At 44.9% G+C, this 14,394-nt stretch overlaps 1 protein-coding gene across 2 annotated transcripts in view; it reads left to right on the top strand.

Annotated features, from left to right (window-relative positions):
- LOC137351426 (zinc finger protein 229-like) overlaps positions 1-14,394 on the top strand; it is a 60,076-nt gene that overhangs the window by 26,198 nt on the left and 19,484 nt on the right. The gene's annotated exons all lie outside the window — the stretch shown is intronic.

The following is a 14,394-nucleotide window of genomic DNA, read 5'->3' as shown; positions in this document are numbered from 1 at the left end:
GCCCAGAGTCAATGTTCAGGACTCCCAAGGCAACTCCCTCCCGGCTGTATACTACTGCGCTGCCACCTCTGGTGGGTCTGTCCTGCCGGTGGGATGGGATATACCTGGGGATGGTGATGGTGTCTGGGACATTGTCTGTCACGTATGATTCCGTGAGTATGACTATGTCAGGCTTTTGCTCGACTAGTCTGTGGAACAGCTCTCCCAACTTTGGCACAAGCCCCCAGATGTTAGTAAAGAGGACTTTGCAGGGTCGACAGGGCTGGGTTTGCCGTTATTGTTTCCAGTGCCTCGGTCGATGCCGGGTGGTCCATCCGGATTCATTCCTTTTTATGAACTTCGTAGTGGTTTAATACAATTGAGTGGCCTTGCTTGGCCATTTCAGAAGGCATTTAAGAGTTCAACCACATTGTTGTAGGTCTGGATTCACATGTCGTCCAGACCAGGTAAGGACGGCAGTTTTCCTTCCCTACAGGTTTTTAAAACAATCAACAATGGTTTCATGGTCACCATCAGACGAGCTTTTAATTCCAGATTTTATTAATTGAATGCAAATTTTTCCATCTGCCATGGTGGGATTCTTACCCATGTCCCTAAAACATTAGCCTAAATCTCTAAATTACTAGTCCAGTCTAAGATTTGATAATATTAGGGGTGTTTTATGCCCCCTTCTAAGGTGGGAACAGACTTTGCGGCACAAAGCTTGTTATGAATCGACTTTATTGAGATAAAGGTGAGGAAAAGTTTGTTAAGTTTTTAGATAAACCATAGTCACAAACTCAGGCAGCAATTAAGGGCGGCACAGTGGCGCAGTGGTTAGCACCGCAGCCTCACAGCTCCAGGGACCCGGGTTCGATTCCAGGTACTGCCTGTGTGGAGTTTGCAAGTTCTCCCTGTGTCTGCGTGGGTTTTCTCCGGGTGCTCCGGTTTCCTCCCACAAGCCAAAAGACTTGCAGCTTGATAGGTAAATTGGCCATTATAAATTGTCACTAGTATAGGTAGGTGGTAGGGAAATATAGGGACAGGTGGGGATGTTTGGTAGGAATATGGGATTAGTGTAGGATTAGTATAAATGGGTGGTTGATGTTCGGCACAGACTCGGTGGGCCGAAGGGCCTGTTTCAGTGCTGTATCTCTAATCTAATCTAATCTAATTAACAGTCTAACACAGATACTACCTGTATTAGAGACTGGACGGCAGAGCGCATGACTCTTTCTCTTGCAGCTTTTGGTCTTCAGGTTTTCCTTGTCAGTCTCTCTCTCTTGTTCAAAATTCTCTGCCGTACAGTGTCAAAGACAAGACTTCTTTTATCCTGGCAGCTTTCCAGTTAACCCTCCCCTCTCCCAATCAGTGATTAGTCGTGTATTAAAGGATACCTTTCTTAACCAACCAAGGATCATTTGTGATGGTTGCTAAACTTTTGGATTTGCGCGAGTAGTACCCCTTTGTGTTGACTACTTTATCTCAACGCTTTTACATTTCGAGGATCCTTATTTCATGACAAGGCAAATCTACACAAAAGCTGTTTTCACTGTCTGCTGTCGCGATCTCACCCTTTTGCTAAAAGTAAGCTTTTCAAAACTTGAAATTATCTCCCAGAATCCCTCTGCCTTGACATCTTGTCCATACTGTGCCTTATTTCCTAAGTTTTTCCACTTTACAAAGAACAAAGAACAGTAGAGCACAGGAACAGGCCATTCGGCCCTCCAAGCCTGCGCCGATCTTGATGCCTGTCGAAACTAAAACCTTCTGCACTTCCAGGATCCATATCCCTCTATTCCCATCCTATTCATGTATTTGTCAAGATACCTCTTAAACGTCGCTATCGGACCTGCTTCCACCACCTCCCCCGGCAGCAAGTTCCAGGCACTCACCACCCTCTGTGTAAAAAAAACTTGCCTCGCACATCCCCTCTAAACTTTGCCCCTCACACCTTAAACCTATGTCCCCTATAAACTGACTCTTCCACCCTGGGAAAAAGCTTCTGACTATCCACTCTGTCCATGCCACTCATAACTTTGTAAACCTCTATCATGTCGCCCCTCCACCTCCATTGTTCCAGTGAAAACAGTCAGAGTTTATCCAACCTCTCCTCATAGCTAATACCCTCCAGACCAGGGAACATCCTGGTAAACCTCTTCTGTACCCTCTCCAAAGCCTCCACGTCTTTCTGGTAGCGTGACGACCAGAATTGCATGCAATATTCTAAGTAGGGCCTAACTAAGGTTCTCTACAGCTGCAGCATGACTTGCCAATTTTTATACTCTGTGCCCCGACCGATGAAGGCAAGCATGCCGTATGCCTTCTTGACTACCTTATCCACATGCGTTGCCACTTTCAGTAACCTGTACGCCCAGATCTCTCTGCCTGTCAGGATTAGACTCCATCTGCCATTTCTCCGCCCAAGTCTCCAACCAATCTCTATCCTGCTGTATCCTCTGACAATTCTCATCACTATCCACAACTCCACCAACCTTTGTGTCGTCCGCAAACTTACTAATCAGACCCGCTACATTTTCCTCCAAATCATTTATATATACGACAAACGGCAAAGGTCCCAAAACTGATCCCTGTGGAACACCACTAGTCACAGCCCTCCATTCAGAAAAGCACCCTTCCACTGCTACCCTCTGTCTTCTATGACCGAGCCAGTTCTGTATCCATCTTGCCAGCTCACTTCTGATCCTGTGTGACTTCACCTTTTGTACCAGTCTGCCATGAGGGACCTTGTCAAAGGCTTTACTGAAAGACCATGTAGACAACATCCACTGCCCTTCCTTCATCAATCATCTTCATCACTTCCTCAAAAAACTCAATCAAGTTAGTGAGACACGACCTCCCCTTCACAAAATCATGCTGCCAGTCGCTAATAAGTCCATTTGTTTCCAAATGGGAGTAAATTCTGTCCCGAAGATTCCTCTCTAGTAATTTCCCTACCACTGACGTAAGGCTCACCGGCCTATAATTTCTTGGATTATCCTTGCTACTCTTCTTAAACAACGGAACAACATTGGCTATTCTCCAGACCTCTGGGACCTCACCTGTAGCCAATGAGGATGCAAAGGTTTCTGTCAAGGCCCCAGCAATTTCCTCCCTTGCCTCCCTCAGTATTCTGGGGTAGATCCCATCAGGCCCTGGGGACTTATCTACCTTAATGCTTTGCAAGACGCCCAACACCACCTCCTTTTTGATAACGACATGACCCAGACTATCTACACTCCCTTCCCTAGACTCATCAACAACCAAGTTCTTCTCTTTGGTGAATACTGGTGCAAAGTACTCATTTAGTACCTCGCCCATTTCCTCTGGCTCCATGCATAGATTCCCTCCTGTGTCCTTGAGTGGGCCAACCCTTTCCCTGGTTACCCTCTTGTTCTTTATATACGTATGAAAAGCCTTGGGATTCTCCTTAATCCTGTTTGCCAATGACTTTTCATGACCTCTTTTAGCCCTCCTGACTCCTTGCTCAAGTTCCTTCCTATTTTCTTTTTATTCCTCAAGGGCTTCGTCTGTTCCCAGCCTTCTAGCCCTTACAAATGCTTCCTTTTTCTTTTTGACGAGGCTCACAACATCCCTCGTTATCCAAAGTTCCTGAAACTTGCCAAACGTATCCTTCTTCCTCACAGGAACATGCCGGTCCTAGATTCTAATCAACTGACGTTTGAAAGACTCCCACATGTCAGATGTTGATTTACCCTCAAACAGCCGCCCCCAATCTAAATTCTTCAGTAACTGCCGAATATTGTTATAATTAGCCTTCCCCCAATTTAGCATCTTCACCCGAGGACTATTCTTATCCTTATCCACAAGTAGAAGTAGAACATTACAGCGCAGTACAGGCCCTTCGGCCCTCGATGTTGCGCCGACCTGTGAAACCATCTGACCTACACTATTCCATTTTCATCCATAGGTCTATCCAATGACCACTTAAATGCCCTTAAAGTTGGCGAGTCTACTACTGTTGCAGGCAGGGCGTTCCACGCCCCTACTACTCTCTGAGTAAAGAAACTACCTCTAACATCTATCCTATATCTATCACCCCTCAACTTAAAGCTATGTCCCCTCATGTTTGCCATCACCATCCGAGGAAAAAGACTCTCACTATCCACCCTATCTAACCCTCTGATTATCTTATATGTCTCTATTAAGTCACCTCTCCTCCTCCTTCTCTCCAACGAAAACAACCTCAAGTCCCTCAGCCTTTCCTCGTAAGACCTTCCCTCCACACCAGGCAACATCCTAGTCAATCTCCTCTGCACCCTTTCCAAAGCTTCCACATCCTTCCTATAATGCGGTGACCAGAACTGCATGCAATACTCCAGGTGCGGCCTCACCAGAGTTTTGTACAGCTGCAGCATGACCTCGTGGCTCCGAAACTCGATCCCCCTACTAATAAAAGCTAACACACCATATGTCTTCTTAACAGCCCTATTAACCTGGGTAGCAACTTTCAGGGATTTGTGTACCTGGACACCAAGATCTCTCTGTTCATCAACACTACCAAGAATCTTCCCATTAGCCCAGTACTCTGCATTCCTGTTACTCCTTCCAAAGTGAATCACCTCACACTTTTCCGCATTAAACTCCATTTGCCATCTCTCAGCCCAGCTCTGCAGCCTATCTATGTCCCTCTGTACCCTACAACATCCTTCGGCACTATCCACAACTCCACCGACCTTCGTGTCATCCGCAAATTTACTAACCCACCCTTCTACACCCTCTTCCAGGTCATTTATAAAAATGACAAACAGCAGTGGCCCCAAAACAGATCCTTGCGGTACACCACTAGTAACTAAACTCCAGGATGAACATTTGCCATCAACCACCACCCTCTGTCTTCTTTCAGCTAGCCAATTTCTGATCCAAAGCTCTAAATCACCTTCAACCCCATACTTCCATATTTTCTGCAATAGCCTACCGTGGGGAACCTTATCAAACGCCTTACTGAAATCCATATACACCACATCCACTGCTTTACCCTCATCCACCTGTTTGGTCACCTTCTTGAAAAACTCAATAAGGTTTGTGAGGCACGACCTACCCGTCACAAAACCGTGCTGACTATTGCTAATGAACTTATTCTTTTCAAGATGATTATAAATCCTGTCTCTTATAACCTTTTCCAACATTTTACCCACAACCGAAGTAAGGCTCACAGGTCTATGATTACGAGGGCTGTCTCTACTCCCCTTCTTGAACAAGGGGACAACATTTGCTATCCTCCAGTCTTCCGGCACTATTCCTGTCGACAATGACGACATAAAGATCAAGGACAAAGGCTCTGCAATCTCCTCCCTGGCTTCCCAGAGAATCCTAGGATAAATCCCATCTGGCCCAGGGGACTTATGTATTTTCACACTTTCCAAAATTGATAACACCTCCTCCTTGTGAACCTCAATCCCATCGAGCCTAGTAGTCTGAATCTCAGTATTCTCCTCGACAACATTTTCTTTCTCTACTGTAAATACTGACGAAAAATATTCATTTAACGCTTCCCCTATCTCCTCTGATTCCACACACAACTTCCCACTACTATCCTTGATTGGCCCTAATCTAACTCTAGTCATTCTTTTATTCCTGATATACCTATAGAAAGCCTTAGGGTTTTCCTTGATCCTATCCGCCAATGACTTCTCGTGTCCTCTCCTCGCTCTTCTTAGCTCTCCCTTTAGATCCTTCCTGGCTAGCTTGTAACTCTCAAGCGCACTAACTGAGCCTTCACGTCTCATCCTAACATAAGCCTTCTTCTTCCTCTTGACAAGCGCTGCAACTTCTTTAGTAAACCACGGCTCCCTCGCTCGACAACTTCCTCCCTGCCTGACAGGTACTTACTTATCAAGGACACGCAGTAGCTGCTCCTTGAATAAGCTCCACATTTCGATTGTGCCCATCCCCTGCAGTTTCCTTCCCCATCCTACGCATCCTAAATCTTGCCTAATCGCATCATAATTTCCTTTCCCCCAGCTATAATTCTTGCCCTGCAGTATATACCTGTCCCTGCCCATCGCTAAGGTAAACCTAACCGAATTGTGATCGCTATCACCAAAGTGCTCACCTACATCTAAATCTAACACCTGGCCGGGTTCATTACCCAGTACCAAATCCAATGTGGCATCGCCCCTGGTTGGCCTGTCTACATACTGTGTCAGAAAACCCTCCTGCACACACTGGACAAAATCTGACCCATCTAAAGTACTCGAACTATAGTATTTCCAGTCGATATTTGGAAAGTTAAAGTCCCCCATAACAACTACCCTGTTACTCTCGCTCCTTAAAACTTACAGAATTATGGTTACCATCCTCCGAAGAAGGCTTCTAATAAAGCTAAATGTTACTTTATGATAAGTTAGTTGTTAGTTTATAATAGCTGGATTTTAACAATTAGTACACTGGTTCGCAACTTTTAGTAACCTAATAATCTTACACCAGTGACAGTATCAGTACGCCACCACCTCCCTTTGAATCCATTCCCACAGTGCCCACATTTCCATTTTTGATTCAGGTGGGTACATGAGTCTCACAGGTACATAGGAAGATAGGAACAGGAGTAGGCCATTCAGCCCCTCGAGCCTGTCCCGCCATTCAATGAGATCATGGCTGATCCGCGGCCTAACTCCATATACCTGCCTTTGGCCCATATCCCTTAATGTCTTTGCTTAACAAAAATCTATCTGTCTCAGATATAAAATTAACAACTGTTCCAGCTTCAACTGCTGTTTGTGGGAGCGAGTTCCAAATCTCTACCACCCTTTGCGTGAAGAAGTGCTTCCTAACATCTCTCCTGAATGGTCTGGTCCTAATTTTTAGACTATGCCCCCTAGTTTTAGAATCTCCAACCAGTGGAAATAGTTTATCTTTATCTAGCCTGTCTTTTCCTGTTAATATCTTGAAGACTTCAATCAGATCACCCCTTAACCTTCCAAATTCTAGCGAAAACAGGCCTAATTTGTGTAATCTCTCCTCGTAACTTAACCCCTGTAGTCCAGGTATCATTCTTGTAAACCTATGTTGCACTCCCTCCAAGGCCAATATATCCTTCCTAAGGTGTGGTGCCCAGAACTGCTCACAGTACTCCAAGTGGGGTCTAACCAGGGTTTTGTAGAGCTGCAGCATAACCTCTGTGTCTTTATACTCCAATCCTCTAGATATAAAGGCTAGCATTCCTTTCGTCTTTTTGATTATTTTCTGCACTTGCTCATGGCATTTTAAAGATCTATGCACCTGAACCCCCAAGTCTCTTTGGACATCCACTGTACTTAACTGCTTCCCATTTAGAAAGTACCCTGCTCTATCCTTTTTTGGTCCAAAATGGATAACCTCACACTTGCCCGCATTGAAATCCATCTGCCACAGTTTTGCCCACTCACCTAGTCTGTCAATATCTCTTTGCAATTTTATGCTATCATCTAGGCTGTCTACAATACCTCCTAACTTTGTATCATCAGCAAATTTGGATATATGACTTGCTATGCCATCATCCAAGTCGTTAATGGATAATGTGAATAATTGAGGCCCCAACACAGATCCCTGCGGGACACCACTAGTCACATCCTGCCAATTGGAGTACTTACCCATTATTCCCACTCTCTGTCGCCTGCCACTCAACCAACTTTCTAACCATGTCAGTAATTTACCCTCAACTCCATGGGCTTCTACTTTAGTTAACAGTCTCTTATGTGGGACTTTATCAACTGTCTTCTGGAAGTCCATATAAATAACATCCATGGACATTCTGCTGTCCACTACCTTAGTCACCTCTTCAAAAAATTCAATGAGATTTGTCAGGCATGACCTTCCTGTCATGCTGGCTGTCCCTGATTAAGTGAATTTTTTCTAGGTGTTCAGTCACCCTATCCTTGATTATAGACTCCAGCAACTTGCCCACCACAGATGTCAGGCTAACTGGTCTGTGATTTCCTTGGTTCCCCCTTTCACCCTTCTTAAAAAGCGGAGTGACATGTGCAACTTTCCAATCCAGAGGGACCACTCCTGATTCTAGGGAACTCTGAAAGACTATAGTTAGGGCATCTACAATGTGCTCCCCTACTTCCTTTAACACCCTCGGATGGAAACCATCAGGTCCTGGGGATTTCTCACTCTTTAGTTCCATTAATTTCCTTGTTACTGATGTTTTGCTTACGTTAATTGTGTTAAGTCCTATTAATTTTTTCGGACTTCTGGCAAGTTATCCTCCTTTTCAGCTGTAAATACTGAGGCAAGGTAATTGTTCAACATGTCTGCCATTTCCCCATTACCAATTTCAATATCTCCATTTTCAGTTTTTAGTGGGCCTACATTGCTCTTGAGCACCCGTTTTCCCTTTATGTAACAATAAAATTTCTTCTTATTGATTTTGATGTCCCTTGTAAGTTTCCATTCATAATCTCTTTTAGTAGCTCTTATAAGCTGCTTTGTGACCCTTTGCTGGTCTTTGTATCGATCCCATTCGGCCGGATCTGTGCTGCGTTTTGCATTTTTGTAAGCCCTTTCTTTTTGTTTTATGCTATCTCTAATCTCTTTCGTTGTCCATGGCTGTTTTTTCTGTGAAGTGGAGCTTTTTCCTCTCGGGTATATACTCGCTCTGTATTTCGTTAAATGTTTCTTTAAATATTCTCCACTGTTCTTCAGTCGTTTGACCCATTAACAGATCTACCCAGTTTACTGTGGACAGTCTCTGTCTCATCCCAGTAAAGTCAGCCTTACCCAAGTCTAAAATTCTAGTAGCTGATTCGTGCTTTTCACTTTCAAACGCTACCTTGAATTCGATCATGTTGTGATCACTATTTGATAAATGTTCACGTACAGTTAGGCTACTAATTAAATTTGGCTCATTACTCATAACTAAATCTAATATTGCCTGTCCCCTTGTTACATCTAGGACATATTGCTGTAGGAAACTAACCCGGACACATTCCAGAAATTCACTACCTTTCCGACAGGTGCTAGTCTGCCTCTCCCAATCTATGTGTAAGTTAAAATCCCCCATTAATACTACTCTGCCTTTGTTACACACTTGCCTAATTTGTGCCTTTATACAATCTAACACCTCAGAACTGCTACCAGGAGGTCTATACACAACACCATTACAGTTTTAGATCCTTTTCTGTTCCTCAATTCCACCCATAAGGTCTCCACTGGATGCTTTCTCCTCATTATATCCTCCCTCATCAATGAGATGATATTTCTAATCAGTAAGGCTACTCCACCCCCTCTGCCATTTTCCCTGTCCCTCCTGTAAACTTTATAACCAGGTATATTTAGTTCCCAGTCCCGACCATCCTGCGGCCACGTCTCCGCAATGGCCACCGCATCATAATCTTCCATGTGAATTTACTCCTGCAGCTCATCTAGTTTATTCCTTACACTCTGTGCATTTGTATATAGAACTCTTATTTGGGCTATACCCCCTAACCTGTCCCTCAGCACTGATGCTTTATTCGCCTGTTTATTACTTCTCTCTTCTGGTTTAACCAGTATACTTCTTGCAGTTTGGTAACAATCAGCCTCACCACTAACCTGCACTCCTACCTTCTCCTTTAACTTCCTGTTTTTCCATGTAACTGAACCCTCCCCCTCACTATTTAGTTTAAAGCCCTATCTACAGCCCTAGTTATACGATTCACCAGGACTCTGGTCCCAGCATGATTCAGGTGAAGCCCGTCCCATCGTAACAGCTCCCTCCTTCCCCAGTACTGGTGCCAATGTCCCACGAATTCGAACCCATTTCTCCCACACCAATCTTTGAGCCACGCGTTTATCTCTTCAATCTTATTGACCCTTTGCCAATTTGCTCATGGCTCAGGTAGTAATCCGGAGATTATTACCTTTTTGGTTCTGCTTTTTAATTTAGCCCCTAGCTGCTCATATTCCCTCAGCAGAACCTCTAACCTCATTCTACCTATATCGTTGGTACGAACATGGACCACGACAACTGGATCTTTCCCCTCCCATTCCAAGTTCCTCTGAGCCCAGATGAGATATCCCGAACCCTGGCACCAGGTAGGCAACAGAGCCTTCGGGACTCTCGATCCTGGCCACAGAGAACAATGTCTATGCCCCTAACTATACTATCCCTGATTACAACTACATTTCTCTTTTCTCCCCCCACTTGACCACAGTGCAGTGGTCAGTTTGCTCATCCTCCCTACATTCTCTGCTCTCATCCACACAGGGAGTAAGAATCTTGAACCTGTTGGACAAGGACAATGGCTAAGGCTCCTGCAGCACTACCTCCTGGATCCCTCTACCTGCCTCACTCAGTCACACCCTCCTGTCCCTGACCACTGGCCGAATTCAAGGTAGTTAATCTAAGGGGTGTGACTGCCTCCTGAAACACAGCGTCCAGGTAACTCTCCCCCTCCCTGATGTGTCGCAGTGTCCAAAGCTCAGACTCCAGCTCATCAACTCTGAGCCGGAGTTCCTCGAGCAGCCAACACTTGCTACAGATGTGTTCACCAGGAACCACGATGGGATCCACCAGCTCCCACATCATGCAGGTACAACACGTCACCTGGCCCTGCATCTCTTTTATTTAATTAGATTTTAATTTGTTTTCTTAAATTTCCGACTGGTCTCTAGTTTTTAATCTGTAAAATATTTCTCCTATTCACCTTTAATTTGAAATCAACTTAGAATAGGTAATTCAAATTAGCAGTTACTTACCAACCAATGAACTTGTGGTTTTACTGTGATGACATTCATCGTTTTAACTTTCACTCTGTTTTTCTCCCTTAAATTACCCAAAATTTAGATTTACACTAGGTACTTTGACTCCCACCCCACAAAAAACCTACTATATTAAAAAGAACTGTAGAACTTTCTCTTTACTTTAGTTACGAAACCAACTATTTAGAGTTATTCCCTAACAGCTGTTACTCACCAACCAATCACCTTGCAGCTTTCCTGTGATGTCACTGTTGACTTTTTTTTCAAAAGTCTGGCGCGCCTGGACTGCTCCTGGAAGGTAAACTGGCTCGCTGAATGAACACTCGCTCTGTCTCCCCGTCTCTTTATACTCCGTCTCCGCTCTCGCTGTGTCCCGCTCGCTGAATGAACTCTCTCTCTCTCTCACCCGGTCTCTTTATACTTCGGCTCCGCTTTCGCTGTGTCCCGCTTGCTGAGTGAACTCTCACTCTGTTTCCTGCTCTCTTTATACTCCGTCTCCGCTCTCGCTGTGTCCCGCTCGCTGAATGAACTCTCTGTCTCTCTCACCCGGTCTCTTTATACTCCGTCTCCGCTCTCGCTGTCTCCCGCTCGCTGAATGAACTCTCTCTCTCTCTCTCACCCGGTCTCTTTATACTTCGGCTCCGCTTTCGCTGTGTCCCGCTCACTGAATGAACAGTCGCTCTGTCTCCCTGTCTCTTTATACTCCGTCTCCGCTCTCGCAGTGTCCCGCTCGCTAAATGAGGTGAGACGACATGTTGAAGGTGTGTTCATACGGAACGCGAGCACTGTTCCTCACAACTCTGGCTGATGTTGCTCCTATATCCAAAGGTTAATGATACAAAATTGGCTTAATGACTGTAACATCCTGGGAGTAGCCATATAAATACCGTGGCTACAAGAGCAGGTCAGAGGCTAGGAATCCTACGGCGAGTAACTCACCTCCTGACTCCCCAAAGCTTGTCCACCATATACAAGGGACACATCAGGAGTGTGATGGAATACTCTCCACTTGCCTGGATGGGTGCAGCTCCAACAACACTTAAGCTCGATACCATCCAGGACAAAGCAGTCTGCTTGATTGGCGCCCCATCGATAAACATTCACTCCCTCCACCACTGATGCGCAGTGGCAGCAGTGTGTACCATCTACAAGATGCACTGCAGCAATTCACCAAGGTTACTTAGACAGCACCATGACCTCTACCACCTAGAAGGACAAGGGCAGCAGATGCATGGGAACACCACCACCTGCTAGTGCCCCTCCAAGCCACACACCATCCTGACTTGGAACTATATCGCTGTTCCTTCACTGTCACTGGGTCAAAATCCTGGAACTCCCTTCCTAACAGCACTGTGGGTGTACCTACACCATGGACTGCAGTGGTTCAAGAAGGCAGCTCACCACCACCTTCTCAAGTTGCAATTAGGGATGGGCAATAAATGCTGGGCTAGCCAGTGACACCCACATCCCATGAACGAATTTTAAAAAAGGGGAGTGGTTAATGGATGTTCTTTGGGCTGGAGGAAGGTTTGTAGTTGACTTCCCCAGGTGTCAGTGTTGGGTCTCTTGCTCTTCCTGATGTATATTAATGACCTAGACCTTAGTGTACTGTGCACAATTTCAAAATTTGTGGATAAGAAACTTGGAACAATTGTGAACTGTGAGGAGAAAAGTGTAGAACTTCAAAAGGACATAGAGAAGTTGGTGGAATGGGCAAGCAGGTGGCAGATGAAGTTCAATGCAGACAAATGTGAGATGATTCATTTTGGCATGAAGAACATGGAGAGACAATATAAAATAAAGGGTACAATTCTAAATGGGGTGCAGGGACCTGGGAGTATATATGCATAAGTCATTGAAGGTGGCAGGACAGGTTGAGAAAGCAGTTCATAAAACATACAGTTTCCTCGGCTTTATTAATAGGGCATAGAGTACAAGAGGAAGGAATTTATGTTGAACACATATAAGACACTAGTTTGGTCTCACCTAGAGTATTGCATTCCGTTCTGGGTGCCACACTTTAGGAAAGATGTGAAGGCATTGAAGAGAGTACAGAAAAATTTCACGAGAGTAGTTCCAGGGATGAGGAACTTTAGTTATGAAGATAGATTGTAGAAGTTGGAACTGTTTTCCTTGGAGAAGAGAAGGCTGAGAGGTGATTTGATAGAGGTATTCAAAATCATGAGGGGTCCGGACAGAGTGGTTAGGGAAAATTGTTCCCACGAATGAAAGGATCGAGAACGAGAGGGCACAGATTTAAAGTGATTGGCAAAAGTGACATGAGGAAAATCTTCATGCAGTGAGTGGTTAGGATCTGGAATGCGCTGCCTGAGAGTGTGGTGGAGGCAGGTTCAATCGAGGCCTTCAAAAGGCAATTAGACTGTTATCTGAAAAGGAAGAATGGGCAAGGCTATGGGGAGAAGGCGGGGAATGGCATTGGGTGAATTATTCATTCGGGGAGCCGGTGTGGAAATGATGGGCTGAATAGCTGCGTTCTGCACTGTAATATTTCTGCGATTCTGAGATATTCAGGTCCTGGTGAATTGAGTGGCTCTGTCAGATCTTGATGTGATGTTTTCTTTGAGTTTCCAGTCAGAAAATTCCCTTCTTACAATGCACCCTGTCGATAGTGTTTACAACAGTTATTACTTTAACTACAGGATATTTATTTTCTGTGAACCGATTGAGATATGATGATCGACAGCAGTTTTCACCAATCGGGAGTGTGGATCTGGGCTGTGATTGGCTCCTTGTGGTGGTGATCTATCCAATGGCAGTGGAGAGGGCCTGGATTTCTGCCAGTGAGTTCAGTGGATCGGAGTCCAGTCTTTGTCTGTGTGAAACCCGGAAGGAGCCTCCCGGCTCTGAATGGTCTTTACACAACCCAGAAATACTTCAACATCCCATAGCCAATTGTTCAAACTATTTGAAGAAATCAACCTGGTGGAGTGGAGACATATTTTAATATTTAGAATTAGAATTAGAACATTACAGCGCAGTACAGGCCCTTCGGCCCTCGATGTTGCGCTGACCTGTGAAACCAACTGACCTACACTATTCCATTTTCATCCATATGTCTATCCAATGACCACTTAAATGCCCTTAAAGTTGGCGAGTCTACTACTGTTGCAGGCAGGGCGTTCCATGCCCCTACTACTCTCTGAGTAAAGAAACTACCTCTGACATCTGTCCTATATCTATCACCCTTCAACTTAAAGCTACGTCCCCTCGTGTTTGCCATCACCATCCGAGGAAAAAGACTCTCACTATCCACCCTATCTAACCCTCTGATTATCTTATATGTCTCTATTAAGTCACCTCTCCTCCTCCTTCTCTCTAACGAAAACAACCTCAAGTCCCTCAGCCTTTCCTCGTAAGACCTTCCCTCCATACCAGGCAACATCCTAGTAAATCTCCTCTGCACCCTTTCCAAAGCTTCCACATCCTTCCTATAATGCGGTGACCAGAACTGCACGCAATACTCCAGGTGCGGTCTCATCAGAGTTTTGTACAGCTGCAGCATGACCTCGTGGCTCCGAAACTCGATCCCCCTACTAATAAAAGCTAACACACCATATGCCTTCTTAACAGCCCTATTAACCTGGGCAGCAACTAGCAGAAACAGTTTTATTCTCTACCCAATCTGATCCTCTTAATATCTTGAAAACTTTGATCAAATCCTACTATAACCTGCTAAATTCCAGGGAATACGACTCTAACTTGTGTAAC

Source organism: Heterodontus francisci, chromosome 36 (assembly GCF_036365525.1).
Source record: "Heterodontus francisci isolate sHetFra1 chromosome 36, sHetFra1.hap1, whole genome shotgun sequence".
NCBI lineage: Eukaryota > Metazoa > Chordata > Chondrichthyes > Heterodontiformes > Heterodontidae > Heterodontus > Heterodontus francisci.
Note: the sequence above shows the minus strand (reverse complement) of the source record. Positions and strands in the feature narration are given on the sequence as shown.